The 15,644-nt window shown below is 41.2% G+C and overlaps 1 protein-coding gene and 1 long non-coding RNA gene across 5 annotated transcripts in view; one reads left to right on the top strand and one right to left on the bottom strand.

The window, feature by feature from the left end:
- The window catches only part of EIF2AK2 (eukaryotic translation initiation factor 2 alpha kinase 2), a 580,031-nt gene that overhangs the window by 332,897 nt on the left and 231,490 nt on the right, over nt 1-15,644 (top strand). The gene's annotated exons all lie outside the window — the stretch shown is intronic.
- On the bottom strand, nt 10,581-12,446 carry LOC144761589 (uncharacterized). Its single transcript, XR_013595799.1, has 3 exons — nt 12,384-12,446; nt 12,106-12,285; nt 10,581-10,803 (listed from the first exon to the last, which is right to left on the bottom strand). It is a non-coding gene; the product is annotated as an uncharacterized LOC144761589 (long non-coding RNA).

Genomic DNA, 15,644 nt, shown 5'->3' with positions numbered 1-15,644 from the left:
CTCACATTTTAACTGAATATACTGCGCAGTCTCCTCGCTGCCCCCCCCAACCCGTAATGATGTTTGATATATTGTATGCATATGTCGTGGAATTACTCCCCGCCAACCCTTGTTTCCCGAAAGTGATTATCTGCCTTGTGAAGTTTATTATGTTTCTTTTTTTTTTTTTTTGATTTTCAATAAAAAACGTTATAAAAAAAAATATTTAAAAAAAACGCGTTGAAACCACCTTTCAGACCCTTTGTGTCAGCTTGTGGGTCTATATCTGAAAGTATAGGTAAATATGTTGACTACTATTTGCAGCCCATCGTACAAAAAAGTCCAACTTGCATAAAAGACACCACGTCTTTTCTCAATTTACTCAGAGCCATACAATTAGAAAGCGACACAGAATACTGGCTATGTACAGTGGACGTAGTATCCCTCTATACTTCAATTCCACATAACGAAGGCCTAGACGCCTTAGAATGGAACTTGTTAAAAGACGACGAATGTGAAGCAAACAAGATATTCCTAATTGAATTGATGCACTTTTCACTTTTTCATAGCTACTTTGAATGGAAAAGTAATTATTACAATCAATGCAACGGTACCTCAATGGGTTTCGGGGGAGCCCCCTCGTACGCTAATCTGTTTATGTCCAAATTCGAGTTCGACAACATTTTAAACAATATTGACTGGACCTCCAGTCTGGTCACTTTCAAAAGGTATATCGATGATATATTCTTGATCTGGAGAGGTACAAAAGATCAACTCACCAAGAACTTAACTGTGTTAAATCAAGTGAACCCTCGAATCAAATTCACTTATACCATACATGAGGATACTATATCTTTTCTGGATGTAAACGTTACTATAGTCAACAAACAAATCCAAACGAAAGTACACAAAAAACCCACTGATCGTAATTCAAGTCTTCTATTTCAGAGTTTTCACCCTGACTCGCTCAAAAAGCATCTACCAACTTCGCAATTTATCCGTCTTAAAAGAATCACTTCAGAAGACAACATCCTCAAAGACTCATTAAAGGAGCAACAAGAACAATATTTAGCCAGAGGATATCCTAAAGAGATCCTAGAAGAATCTTTGAAAAGAGTAGCTAAATTGCCTAGAGAAAGTTTATTGACACCTTCTAATCAAGTCACAGAATCAAAAACAGTGTGTGTACTGAAATTTTCAAGTGTATCACATAAGATCAAAAAAGCTATTAATCGACACTGGTCCTTAATCAAAGCAGAACCAGATTTACAGAATCTATTCAGTGAACAAGTGACTTTTGCTTTCAGAAGATCTTAAAATATGAAAGAAGTTCTTTCTGCTCCTAAAAAATTCAAAATGCAATATAAAGGAATGGGGAAATGCTTTAATTGCATACACTGCAATAATGTTATAACTGGCAACAAATTCATGCACCCTACCAAAGGACATAAGATCGATTTGCATTATACAGGAACATGTGATTCAAAAAATGTCATTTACGCCATCAAATGTCCGTGTGGCAAGACATACGTTGGCCAAACGGAACGAAAAATCAAAGTAAGATGACAGAACATAAGAGTAATATACGCACTATGAATAACAAATCCACTTTAGCAATGCACTGGCTAGAAGCCAATCACCAAATTTCTCAACTTAGATTCACTATACTTGAGATACTCCCACAACGCTGCAACATGGATCCAGTAAAACAACGCTTACAAGCAGAATTCTTCTGGATTAAAAATTTACAATCACTTCAGCCGACGGGGATGAATGACAGAATTGAACTGGCATGTTTTCTATGAATATGAACGATCTCACAGCTTAGGGGCAGTGGCATTTCCCCCCCCCCCTACAGTATCCTCCAACCTAGAACTTTTCGATTTACAGACAGTATGTTAATCCTAATCCGTTATACATACCATCACGCTGACTCTCACTGCAATGATTTTTCTATTATCGTTACTACTGATTTTTCTATTATCGTTACTACTGATTTTTTGAATGTTTGTAATTGCTGTTTTTGTCATATTGCATATCGTATCTCCTAACATGTAACATCACACTTATTAGAGATTCTTGATACATCGTAGCATCTTAAGAAGAGTGTACTCTTTAACCAATCCCGTGTTTCATGTTACTGCATTTTATTTTATTTTATTTTATTACTTTATTTCCAACGCTTCCGAACCTGCATCTGGTGCACGTAACTTTTTTCCGTTCTATTTCCTATACCACGCGCAACCAGAGCACCAACACACACGTGACCGGAACCCGTAACCAATAGCAGCACACATCCTTAGTTTCCATGGCCACGGCCCGGCACCCAAGTTTACACATATAGCAATACACTGTCAGGCCCCCGATGGTCCCCGTATCGCTCGGTCTTCAAGCTCTACCACTATTTTTACCATTTTTTAGGGCTCGGGGCGGAGCGCCGAGATCCTATTAGTACAGAAAGAAAAAAAAGTGTGTTAAGGGCTCGGGAAAGACACATTCCTTATTTTTTTAATTATCTGAATGGTCATTGGTCTTCGCGGTGATGTATTTTTAGTAGTCTTGATGCTATTGGGCAGTTGTAATTTTCGGGCGCCATTTTGGGCATATTTCGTGCGGTTACGTGCTCGAAAGTGCATTCATCTTAATTAGGAGCGGTCAGGGTGGCCGTGTAATGCATTCCAGATGGTGTGCGCGCGTTCACCATCTAGCAGTGTGTTTGTCGGGCGCGCGTGCTCCTCACGTGCACACAGGCATAGACGCCGTGTGCGGCTCCTTCCTGCCGGCCCGGGGAGCTGCTCTGCCGCTCTCTGGCTCACTCCCCGTCTCCCCGCCTGATTTAGACATCACCGGCTCGGGCTCAATTACCAGTCCAGGACCCGGGCAGCGCGCTGCCTGGCTCCCTTCTCTTCCGTTACGGGAACCCCGCTTTTATTGTAATATCGGCACTTTTTGTATCTCATTTTCATGACTATATTTGTGATTATAAGAATCTGCCGCCAGCCGGATCCATCTAGGAAACAAAGCTATTCCGTTTGGAGAAACAGCCCCGGGAAGCGGCAAAGAAGGGCGGCCACGGCCGGGCTGTCAGTGCGCCCTGCACACACTGCCCGGAAAGCTCGGGCCAGTGACTTCACAGGCCCTGCACAGTCCCATCCCCACGGCGCCCCCATTCATGCCCACGCCCCTTCCAGCAGTACGAGAAGGAGCCCCCGTCTCCCCACGAACACAAAGTGACATGACGCCTCCAACATCGCAATGTTCCTTCAAACAACCAAAACAAATGTCTCTGCTGGCAGATTTTATCGCCCCGAGAAAGGCACTCTTTTCCTCCGAAAATAAATATATCATACCCAATAAAAAAGTGTCACTCCAGTCCCAAGCACAAACAGATCGTTCATCTCCCGGCCACTCAATCCCCAAGTTTGGAAATAAGCGACTAGGGCATAATAGGAAATTAAGTGTGTGTGTGTGTTGGGGATGGGGGCAAGGAAAGCACTCGCAGGATTTCGAGGAGCATGGCACATGCACCTATAAACCCGCACAAAAAGTTACGGTCTTAACATTTTAAACATAAATATATTGTCTACTGAGTAAAAACCAGCGAGAAACTGCACATTCAAACCTGTGCCCGCCCTGCTAAGGTTTCAGCTGACCGAACCTGATAAATGAGCGAGAAATGACCTAGTTTGAAGTTTAAGTGTGGGTTGAGTATATTTCTTGTACTTCTCCATTTTGCACCTGTCTCGGGGTAAAGACGGACCCCGCGCATTTTTTTTTAAATCTCTCATGCCTGGCTGGCCTTTCCATCTTTAGCATTTATGACTTTTAGTAACTGTATGCACCTTTTGGTATGCGCTGGGGATCTCTCAGGGGAATTTCATACGAGGCTCTTTACACAATCAGTCTTACAGATTGTACGGCTCTAGGAGGATAAAAGCCTGAGTCAGCCCTGCAAGGGCTGCACTTGTGACTCCAGGCTGTTGAGGGCGTCCACAGCCGTAGCTTAAAATAACCGATCCTTCACCCAGGCACAATCCTCCTCAAATGTCTATTTTTTAAGACCAGAAGAACACATTTCCGTCTTGCAATTATTAGCGCTGCTAACAGAATCTTGTACTTAAGACTGCGTGGGCGATTCTTCATGGCTGGACATTTGTGGTGTTTGTTTTCTTGCAGTTTTATGATTCTCCGTGATGACCTCTTGTTCTGCCTCGCTGGTACCGCAGCCGGCTCGTAGTGAGTGCAGAGTGAGTGTGCAGAGTAGTGAGTAGTGAGTGCAGAGTGAGTGTGCAGAGTAGTGAGTAGTGAGTAGTGAGTGCAGAGTAGTGAGTGCAGAGTAGTGAGTGCAGAGTAGTGAGTGCAGAGTAGTGAGTAGTGAGTGCAGAGTAGTGAGTAGTGAGTGCAGAGTAGTGAGTGCAGAGTAGTGAGTGCAGAGTAGTGAGTGCAGAGTAGTGAGTGCAAATTAGTGAGTGCAGAGATGTGAGTGCAGAGTAGTGAGTAGTGAGTAGAGTAGTGAGTAGAGTAGTAGAGTAGTGAGTAGTGAGTAGAGTAGTTAGTAGTGAGTGCAGAGTAGTGAGTAGTGAGTGCAGAGTAGTGAGTAGTGAGTGCAGAGTAGTGAGTGCAGAGTAGTGAGTGCAAAGTAGTGAGTGCAAAGTAGTGAGTGCAGAGATGTGAGTGCAGAGTAGTGAGTTGAGTAGAGTAGAGTAGTGAGTAGTGAGTGCAGAGATGTGAGTGCAGAGTAGTGAGTAGAGTAGTGAGTAGTGAGTAGAGTAGTGAGTAGAGTAGTGAGTAGAGTAGTAGAGTAGTGAGTAGTGAGTAGAGTAGTGAGTAGTGAGTAGAGTAGTGAGTAGTGAGTGCAGAGTAGTGAGTAGTGAGTAGGGTAGTGAGTAGTGAGTAGAGTAGTGAGTAGTGAGTGCAGAGTAGTGACTAGAGTAGTGAGTTGTGAGTGCAGAGTAGTGAGTAGTGAGTAGAGTAGTGAGTAGTGAGTAGAGTAGTGAGTAGAGTAGTGAGTAGTGAGTGCAAAGTAGTGAGTAGTGAGTAGAGTAGTGAGTAGTGTAGTGAGTAGTGAATAGAGTAGTGAGGTGAGTAGTGAGTGCAGAGTAGTGAGTAGTGAGTAGAGTAGTGAGGTGAGTAGAGTAGAGTAGTGAGTAAAGTAGTGAGTGCAGAGTAGTGAGAAGAGAGTAGTGAGTAGTGTAGTGAGGTGAGTAGTGAGTAGTGAGTGCAGAGTAGTGAGTAGTGAGTAGAGTAGTGAGTAGAGTAGTGAGTAGTGAGTAGAGTAGTGAGGTGAGTAGAGTAGAGTAGTGAGTAAAGTAGTGAGTGCAGAGTAGTGAGTAGTGAGTAGAAAGTAGTGAGTAGAAAGTAGTGAGTAGAGTAGTGAGTGGAGAGTAGTGAGTAGTGAGTAGTGAGTGCAGAGTAGTGAGTAGTGAGTAGACTAGTGAGTAGAGTAGTCAGTAGAGTAGTGAGTTGAGTAGTGAGTTGAGTAGTGAGTAGAGTAGTCAGTAGAGTAGTGAGTAGAGTAGTGAGTAGAGTAGTGAGTAGAGTAGTGAGTGCAGAGTAGTGACTAGAGTAGTGAGTAGAGTAGTGAGTAGTGAGTGCAGAGTAGTGAGTAGTGAGTAGAGTAGTGAGTAGAGTAGAGTAGTGAGTAGTACATCACAGGCAGCAGCAGTGCAAGCTTCTTACACTCACAAGGAGACCACAGGCAGCAGAGGTACAAGCTTCTCACACTCGCAAGAAGGACATCACAAGCAGCAGTGGTGCAAGCTTCCCTTACACACTGACAGCAGGTACTGTGCCAAGGCAGCAGCAGCAACAGAGCAAGAGTCCCTTACAAAGAACAGGAACAGCACAGAGATGCACAATGCAATCTTCTCATACTCACAGGCAGCAGCGGTGCAAGCTTCTCACACTCACAAGAAGGACATCACAGGCAGCAGCTGTGCAAGCTTCTTACACTCACAAGGAGACCACAGGCAGCTGAGGTGCAAGCTTCTCCCACTCACAAGAAGGACATCACAAGCAGCAGCGGTGCAAGCTTCTCACACTCACAAGAACGACATCACAGGCAGCAGCAGTGCAAGCTTCTTACACTCACAAGGAGACCACAGGCAGCAGAGGTGCAAGCTTCTCACACTCGCAAGAACGACATCACAAGCAGCAGTGGTGCAAGCTTCACTTACGCACTCACAGCAGGTACTGTGCCAAGGCAGCAGCAGCAACAGAGCAAGAGTCCCTTACAAAGAACAGGCACAGCACAGAGATGCACAATGCAATCTTCTCATACTCACAGGCAGCAGCGGTGCAAGCTTCTCACACTCACACGAAGGACATCACAGGCAGCAGCTGTGCAAGCTTCTTACACTCACAAGGAGACCACAGGCAGCTGAGGTGCAAGCTTCTCCCACTCACAAGGACATCACAAGCAGCAGCGGTGCAAGCGTCTCACACTCACAAGAACGACATCACAGGCAGCAGCAGTGCAATCTTCTTACACTCACAAGGAGACCACAGGCAGCAGAGGTGCAAGCTTCTCACACTCACAAGAAGGACATCACAGGCAGTAACGGTGCAATATTCTTACACTCACAAGGAGACCACAGGCAGCAGAGGTGCAAGCTTCTCACACTCACAAGAAGGACATCACAGGCAGTAACAGTGCAATATTCTCACACTCACAAGGAGATCACTGGCAGTACACACCACATGAACACACTCCATAACACATAGCAACAATACATTGGCATTTACAATGCCATTAGCTCAAACTCAAATAAATCCGAGCCCGATTGCATTTCTAATGCTTGTTCCATTTTTCCCTTTGTCATTTTATTTTAAATCAATTTCGGCTTTCCAACATCTCAAGCCGCATCACGCATCACGTGACTATACACAATATACAAGTAGCCTCATGATAGGCTGCATGTTCATTCCTCCGACCCGGAACCCGGAAAAGAATCGAGAGACCACGCTGCCTCTAGTAAGTTTGCTCCTCGCTCGGTAGAACATTCGCTCAGCTTTAGCGTTGTCACATTTATCCAGAATTTGTTTCTTCGTTATTTTCATTGTAGTTCCCCTTTGTTTACCGCGAAGTCTCTCTGCATGCACCACGGAAGTCCCAGCTTCTCACATTAAACTGATACCACGGTATCTCCCCTTGGTTCCAAAGCATTGATGGAGTACGTCTCCAGCCTTCAGTTTCAGTGTATAGTTTTCAGTATATTAGTTTCACGGAGTAACGTTTTAGAGCAATTCTTTAGAACAATTCAATAGGCCATGCATATGTTGCTGCCACGTACGTCATTCCATCTAGCAATAATTCCATTGTTTTGAGATTTATTGAGCTTACATGTATACACTTGTTTGTTGCTGAATGTTAAGGTCGTGTATGTTTTCTTTAATCTCTTGACAGGCCCCTGATGAAGGGTTTTTCAAACCCGAAATGCATTGGGCATAATATAAAATGGATGTTCATGATTAAAATGAATTTTCTGCAACGCAAACGAATTGCAACTAAAAATTTGACCCTAATAAAAGAACAAATGTAATCAACAAATTTTTGACTCATGGATTCATGATTATATGGTTCAACATGGTTTTATAAAAAGCATCAAATATTTCACCAGCACGAGCGAGTGAAGAAACATCTTTGTTTCAAGTTAAAGGAGCGCTTCCTTTGTGATCCACTCATCACACATGCAACATTCTCGATATCATCGATGTAACAGATGAGAAACACATCCAAAAAGTCTTGCAGCACCTCATTTATAAACAAAATGAAATGCTGCAGGAGCATTGCAAAGAGCGAAAGGCATCACAGTGTATTGAAACAGACCAAATGTGGTCCTAAAGGCGGTCTTCCACTCGTCCCCGGCTTTTACTCTAATCAAGTGATACGCTCCTCGTAAGTCTAATTTAGTAATAATGTTTGACTTTTGCACTTGATCTAATAAGACTGGTATGAGAGGAAGGGGGTACATATTCTTGACTGTGACCTTGTTAAGTGCGCAGTAGTCTATACAAGCGCACAATTCTTTGTTCTTTTTGGGCACGAAGAACAGTGGAGAGCTCACTGGAGATGTGGAATCTCGTATGAAACCTTTTAACATTAGGTCATCGAGATATTCTTTTAAGTACATGGTTTCGGGCTCAGAAAGGGCATAAACCCGACTGCTCGGTAGAGTGGCCCCTGAAAATCAAATCGATTCGACAGTCGTAGGACCGGTGGGGGTGGTAGTTGAGTAGCCTGAATTTCAGAAAATACATCCTGGAAATCATCATACTGAATAGGTATAGAGAGCACGTCAGTAGGTTTAACCTCGGGTTCTGGTGTGTCTAGCGTCGAGGCACAGTGTAATGGTACTATTGGCTGTTGTCTGTTAGTGTAACATTTGTGCCAACAATGTTCTGTAACCAAAGTTACTGTGCTTTTTACCCAATCAATTTTGGGATTATGCAGTTGAAGCCAAGGGATGCCCAGACTAGCTCCAAACACAGGAGTGTCTATCAAATCAAACTGGATTTGCTCCGAATGGCATCCGCACAGGTCATAGTCAAAGGTGCTGTCTGATGGAGAATTAAGCGAGAGGACAGCTCAGATCCATCGACTGCTCTCACTGGTTCAGGAATATCTTTTTTAATGGTGGGAATGTTTAAAGTGTTGGCTAGCCTGATATCTAAAACATTTCCATGTAGCATTCAGATATCCATTCACTCATCAATACACTCATGCACACAGTCAACCGCCCATGTAGCTGTTTCCACATGCACTCTTGAACTCATACACCTAGTGAATCAACTGCTCACACATCTATGCACAGAGTCACACACCTCCCAGCCACCCCCACACACACTCAATCTCCCATACAAATACTTGAGCAACCAATCAATAACACATATAGCCTCTCGTATAGCTAATGATCAACACATGCAGCAGTTTACACCACAACAGACATACTGATGCACACATTCAGACAGTTTAGTCACTAACCCATGCATTTAGTACGACACATTTATTCACTCACTCATACAGTCAGTCACGCACCTACTAAATCCTTCATCCAGACACTTATACATCCACTCATTCTTCAATATGTAAAACATATTTAAACTTTACAGAAACACACAGTCACTGGATGATGTCATCAGTGATGTCATCAGTGATGTCATTTGAGATGTCATCAGTTATGTCATCAGTGATGTCACTGACCATGTCATGAATGATGTAATATGTGACATCATCAGCAGTGGATTGCGGGTGCGCGATATATAGTTAGTGCAACTAACTATATATGGAATTTCATTAGTTTTATGTCAATAAAATGTCCAGCTAACTATATATGGTCTCTAACCTATGGTTTTTTCAGTGAATATATATATATATATATATATATATCTCCTAATGAAGAAATGATCATTCTAAAAGGAAACATAAATGGATCCATTAATTGTTGTGCAATAGGAGTAATGACTACGGTGCTTCACAAACACTTTGAAAATGGTACCTTTTCTTTTGCACCAGTTGCACCCAATGTTCTCAAACAAGTATTCATAAATGACTTCTCAGAGTTCAGTACAAAGTATTTAGAAAGGTCTTTTGAGGGTTAAAATATCAAAGTTCGAAATCCTTGAAGAATTCCAAATGTCATTGTAAATCCAATCTCTCAATAATCGTGTTTAAACACACATGCAATACCAAAAGACACTTGGTTGTAGGCAAGTGATACATCTCTAGTCCAAACGATGCCCCTGGAACAGTTTTGTTAAATAAACACCCCATGCAATGCAGACGTGATATTTCTAAAGCTTATGCGCTGCTTTTTGTCACTTTCATGCATAATGTGAATACACAGTGAACAAACAAACATTGGCAATGCAGTGAACACTGGTATCTTGGATCACATAGACAGCGAAACATGATTGCATAAGAACTGAGACATGATTAATAATAAGGCACTTATGCATATATTGAATCATGATTGGTAAACAGACCAGAAGGGTGTTGACAGATAATACATGCGTGATGGGAGTTCCTAACAGTGTACACATATATAAAATAACTTGTTTCTGCATACATAGCGTCAGTTGTGCATAGAGAGGATGGAGGCCCCTTGCCCCTCAGGGCTTAGGCATCCAAAGATGTGCTCTGGACAGTCGGGGAAAAATAGAAGAGATAGTGTCTGTGTACTTTTAAACTAATTTTGCAACCACAGATGAATGAGCTTGTGCACAGAGGCTCACTTACCGTGATACAATGGTGCTACATTTACTTACTTCCCTAGTCTGTGAGCGTTATGTCCAAATACTTTTTGTAGTTTCACTTTTCTACAAATGAGATTGTATGTGTTTATTTGTTTACGACATCTACTTCCATGCTATCATATAAATCTATTTGTTCGAAAGTCTAGTTACGATTTACGCTCAGAAGCGATCTGTGAGCGGCTTACTGGAACGAAATGTACACAATGCTTGCTACAATGTGAAGGTAAACACCCAGGCTATCTGTATAACAAAACACCAGCTATATATTCAACTGCACCATTCCCAAAATAAGAGAACTTAAACCATAACACAAACAATCATAATGATATCAAAAATAGTGTATTTTAATAAAAACAGAGATACATTTTTACAGTGTAAATATACAATTTTGATTAATTGTTGATAAAAAGTGATATATTTTTTATATTTAAGAAAACACAAATTAAAAAACATTAGACGGGCAATGATACATGTCCTATCTATTGTTGCTGTGGCTGTTGTATATGAGTCAACGCGTTTCGACACGTCGTGGTGTCTTCCTCAGGACAATTATAGTTTCAGCCAATTTATCTATAAAGAACAAAATGATATTAGTTCTTATTTTTTTCCTTTTCCGAACAGTGTCACAGTTTACAGTTTCATTTTGTTCATTCACAATAGGTGATAGCGAACCCCAGAACAATAATTCATTTCATTTCTGTTATTTGATTCACTTCATTTAACATGGGAATATCTAGTGCAGTTCGTTATTTTTTCTAGAGTCTTACTTAATACATAGCAAAGTGTACAAGAGATACATTATTACAGGAGGTATCCTAAGGTGAACAGGCCTAGACAATTACAATTTTGATATGATCTATTTTGTCTACAGTATGCGTTTGTTTCACTGTTAACATTCTTTAAAAATCCTGTTCAAGTTTCATTCAATAACCTCAATTTTTTACCCTTCTATCAAGAAAACGCGGGAGAAACCCAGAAAGAAAGTTTGAGCAGCAAGATAAATGAAAAAAGAGAATTTACAGCTGCAGATATAAAGCTTCAGGCATCTTTTTCAAAGAGATTCAAATATTGGCTTTAACGCCACCAACAGCTCTTATCCTATCCTATAGTACTCCACGTAACTGATACTACATTTCTATTCTCGCCATTACTCTGTTGCAGTTGGATTGGTGTATACCTATTCATATTTTCCCAAAATGTTAGGCTTCCCATGTCTTTACCTGACATAGACCTCTGTTTAGACGGTTCATCTGTGGATTTCTTCAGTTAAAAAACAGCGTAAGTGAGGCACCGTTATTTTCTTTCCCTAAAATCGGCATGTGAAACCTGCAGAGGACATAATTTTGTGTTCCTTAATATTCACTCTGTTCATTCCATTGGCACGATAGAGAGCGGCATCTAAATATACTCATTCTCTCTTTATATCAGATTGCATACCTCAATGTTAAGGATCCACTGCTCCCATCTCACTTAGCCTGCATTTACACTTTCAGAGGGTTTCTTCAAGTAAAAAAATGCCTCTTGGCTGTAGATGAAACCATAAGAACTAAGCGTTATAATGACACACAGATCTTTTATTTTGGGTACAATTAAAAGTGCTTGTAATAGTATTTTTCTCACCACGTCAAAAAAGGGGGGTTTTCCAAATATGAAGAGCAGCTCACCATAGGGCAGTAACTGGTTGATTTTCAAACTAACCCACGTGGTGTCTATAGTAGATTACTGCTCCCCCCATCTAATTACAGCGTCAGCATGGAACTGTTGGGCAAAAAATAAATAAAATGCAAATCTTGTTTAACTATTTTGACCTAGCTTTTAAAACACGCTACTGTCGGTGCCCCGTGGGACAAGGGAAAAAACCTGTGTTTATACCTCAATGAATCTATTTTTAGACGAATGACAGCCGCTCCGATTTCTAAATGTTTCAGACAGCGCTGCCGTCAGACGGGTTTCTCCGTTTTTCCCTTCCGACCGCGGAGACCAGCAGTTTGTTTTGTTGAGCGCTCGCTTCTAGCAGGGCTCTAAGCTTTTGGCAGAGTACCTGGGAAGTAACTGGGAAATTAAACATAGTTCTGTCAGTATGCGGGCTATTCTAAAACTATTGCATTTAGCAAATAGAGGCCAGGAACACCCTTTCGTTTCAGGCTTACCTTTTTGGCGCTCTTTCTTCCTCATGCAGTGGTCCAATCAACGGGCGGCTTGTAACGGCGGCAAACGAAGGGATTCATACACTGTAATCCAATTGGTCTTAATACTCTACCTCTATGACCTCATTTCCCTAAAGCTCCTCCCCTATTTAAAGCTATAGTTTCCTTTTCGCCTATGTTGTTTGTTTGTTGTGGGATAAAAATGAAAAAATACAGCGTCTCCCAGCGTACTCCGGTGAATGCACTTTTCCTCCCTGTGAATCGGTTTGTGCCTTATCTACTTAGGTTGAAATCCCTAATACCTTCATACTAGAGAAGTTTAGGGGTTTTGATGGTCAATTAAGCATTTTATTAAGATGGAGTTAACTATACATTTTAATACATTGATCCATGCGATTATCTAGGGATCTGCTCTTACATTTGGTAATCTCATCATATTATAGCGTTTACCCACGGGCATTCTAAGTTCAGGCCATGTTCGTATGTGTTAAGGGTAAAAATCCAGTATAGTTCTCGCTTTTTCCTAATCTTTTCCCCTCCTTTGTCATTTGGCAACTGTATTTTTTCTAGAATTCGCCATTTTATTTCTTCTGGAGAATGTCCGAAGTCCAAAAAATGGCTAACTAGAGGTGCTGTCACTTTTTTCGTTTTTATTGCTGACCTGTGCTCGGTCAGCCTAATTTTTATTGCTCTTCCTGTCTCGCCAACATATCCTAGCTGACAAGGACATGTAATAAGATATACCACATTTTGTGTATTACATGTCCATAGGTCTTTCGCTTTTATTTCAACCTCATTCCGGGTCATTGTCTCTCCGAGATGGATGTTCTTACATGACTTGCATGAGCCACAACTCGATGTGCCTTTTATTGGGTTATTATTTGTAAAAGACCTTTGCACAAATGGTGGATTTTCAGGACTTTTACTAAATCTGGAGCGGACAATTTGATCCTTCAGGTTTTTATTGCGCCTGTGCGCATACATAGGTTTGGACATTTTTTGTTGAGCGTTGTTCAGGTTCAGTAGGTGCCAATTAGAATTAATAATTTGCCTAATGGTCCCATCTAAAGTAGAATGTTTAGTTATACAAACCAGGTTCGGTGCATTTTTCGTTCTTGGTGAATTTAGGAGTGCATCCCTATCATAAAACCTAGCTCTCTTGTAAGCCTCTCTAACTAGGCGACGGGGGTAGCCTCTTTGGATGAATTTAATTTTCATATTCTCTGATTGTAAGTCGTAGTCTCTTAGATCGGTGCAGTTGCGCCGTACCCTGAGAAATTGGGAAAATGGAATACTGTCTTTTTGACATTTCGGGTGAAAACTTTTAAAGTGTAACATAGTATTCCTAGCGGTAGGTTTGGTGTATAAGTCAACCTTTAGGGTGCCTTCATCATTCTTGATAAAAATATCAAGAAACTCTACCCTATCCTTGTTAGTGTGGGCAGTGAACCTCAAGTTCACATCTGCTTCGTTCAGCCACAGGAGGAATTCCTCGAGAGTCTGTTCCCCATTGGTCCACACAAAGAAGATGTCATCTATGTAGCGGTACCAATGGGAAACAGACTCGAAGAAGGGGGCCATTTCATTAAAAATGTTTTTTGTTTCAAAAGCAATCATGTATATATTGGCTATTGATGGAGCCATAGATGCTCCCATGCTGACTCCCTTTGTTTGTAAGAACAATTGCTCACCGAATTCAAAACAGTTCTCTTTCAGCACTAGAGTAAGACATTCCCTTATAAAATTACTACAACAAGGGATCTGATGTTCTTCAATAAACCATAATGTTGTCTCTATGGCTCCGATTTGAGGTATGTTGCTGTATAATGACTCGATGTCAAGAGTCACTAAAATATCTCTCTGAGGGTTAAATTGGAGATTCTCAACTTTTTTTATTATGTCACCTGTGTCCTTAATATAGGAGGGTGATAAAGAGATATATGGGCGCAATATATTGTCCAGATATTTAGAGATGGCTTCCAAAGGGGTCCCTATCGTTGAAACTATTGGACGATATGGAGGGTCTTCTTGGTTTTTGTGGACCTTGGGTAGTCCGTATATGCATGATACTTTCCTATCGGATTTATTTAAAAATTCAAATTCTTTTTTGTTTATAATTCCTGTGTCTAAGGCTTTAGTTGTTATTTTATTGATTGTTTTCACTATCCTATTTGTAGGGTTCAACTTGATCTTTTTATAAAATATCGGATCATTGAGCATCTCTAACATTTTATTCTCATATCTTGCAGTGTCAATCAGGACTATTCCCCCACCTTTATCGCTACTTTTAACAGTGACAGTTTTGTTATTTTTGAATCTATTTATTGAATCATGTTCGTCCTTTGTGATGTTATAGATTGGTTTAGGGACAAATTTCAAGGTTTGGTCTAATTTATTTAGCACCGCTTTCTCAAAGATAGCGATCTCTGGACCTACCTGCTCTAAGGTAGGTGTAAAGGTGGATGGTAGGGCCACTATATTGGGGGATATGTTGTCTAATGTTAGAGGGTCATTTTCTGTGAAGTATCTTTTTAACCTGATTTTTCGAAAAAAGGCATGAATATCTTGATACAATTCGAAGATGTTAACTTGAGCATGGGGGACAAAGGATAATCCTTTCGATAGAATTGAGAGGTCAGAGGGTGCTAAGTTAAAGGAGGAAAGATTAAATATCGGGATTACATCCCGTTCCTCCAATATTGCTTGCTCCTCGTTTCCAGGTACTGTTGAGGTTCCTGGGCATATTGGTGATTTTGATAATTCCCTCTCGTTGGATTCTGGAATCTTACTCTTCTCCGTCCCCCTCTCCCCCCTCTGTTCCCTAAAAAAGGGCGACGATTGCCTCTCTGATTGTTTCTTGGGTCAAAGGATCTATCATCATGGAACCCCATTCCCCCTTCTTCCTCTGATTCTGGATCTGAGGAATCAGAGAAGGTATTAATTCTTTGTTGGGTATCATATCTGGGTGCCCCGTGTTGATAATCTGATTTAAAAAAACCTTCCACAAGATACGGATAGGTCCGTTCTATGGTATAGAACCTTTTATCCTTAGCAAACTTTTCTTCCTTTCTTTTTCTGAGATAGTCTGAAAATGAGGCTATATCCTGTTTTATGATGTCAAATTGTTTATTCGCATCCTCAACTGTTGTTGATTTTTTAAGCTTTTCTTCGAGTTCTTCTATCTCTTTTCTTATGTCTATGGCTAGATCTTTTGCTGTAGATATTATCAGGATCATTAGATCTCTGGAGCAGCGAGTAGCAATC

The sequence above is a fragment of the Lissotriton helveticus genome, chromosome 6 (assembly GCF_964261635.1).
Source record: "Lissotriton helveticus chromosome 6, aLisHel1.1, whole genome shotgun sequence".
Classification (NCBI taxonomy): domain Eukaryota; kingdom Metazoa; phylum Chordata; class Amphibia; order Caudata; family Salamandridae; genus Lissotriton; species Lissotriton helveticus.
Note: the sequence above shows the minus strand (reverse complement) of the source record. Positions and strands in the feature narration are given on the sequence as shown.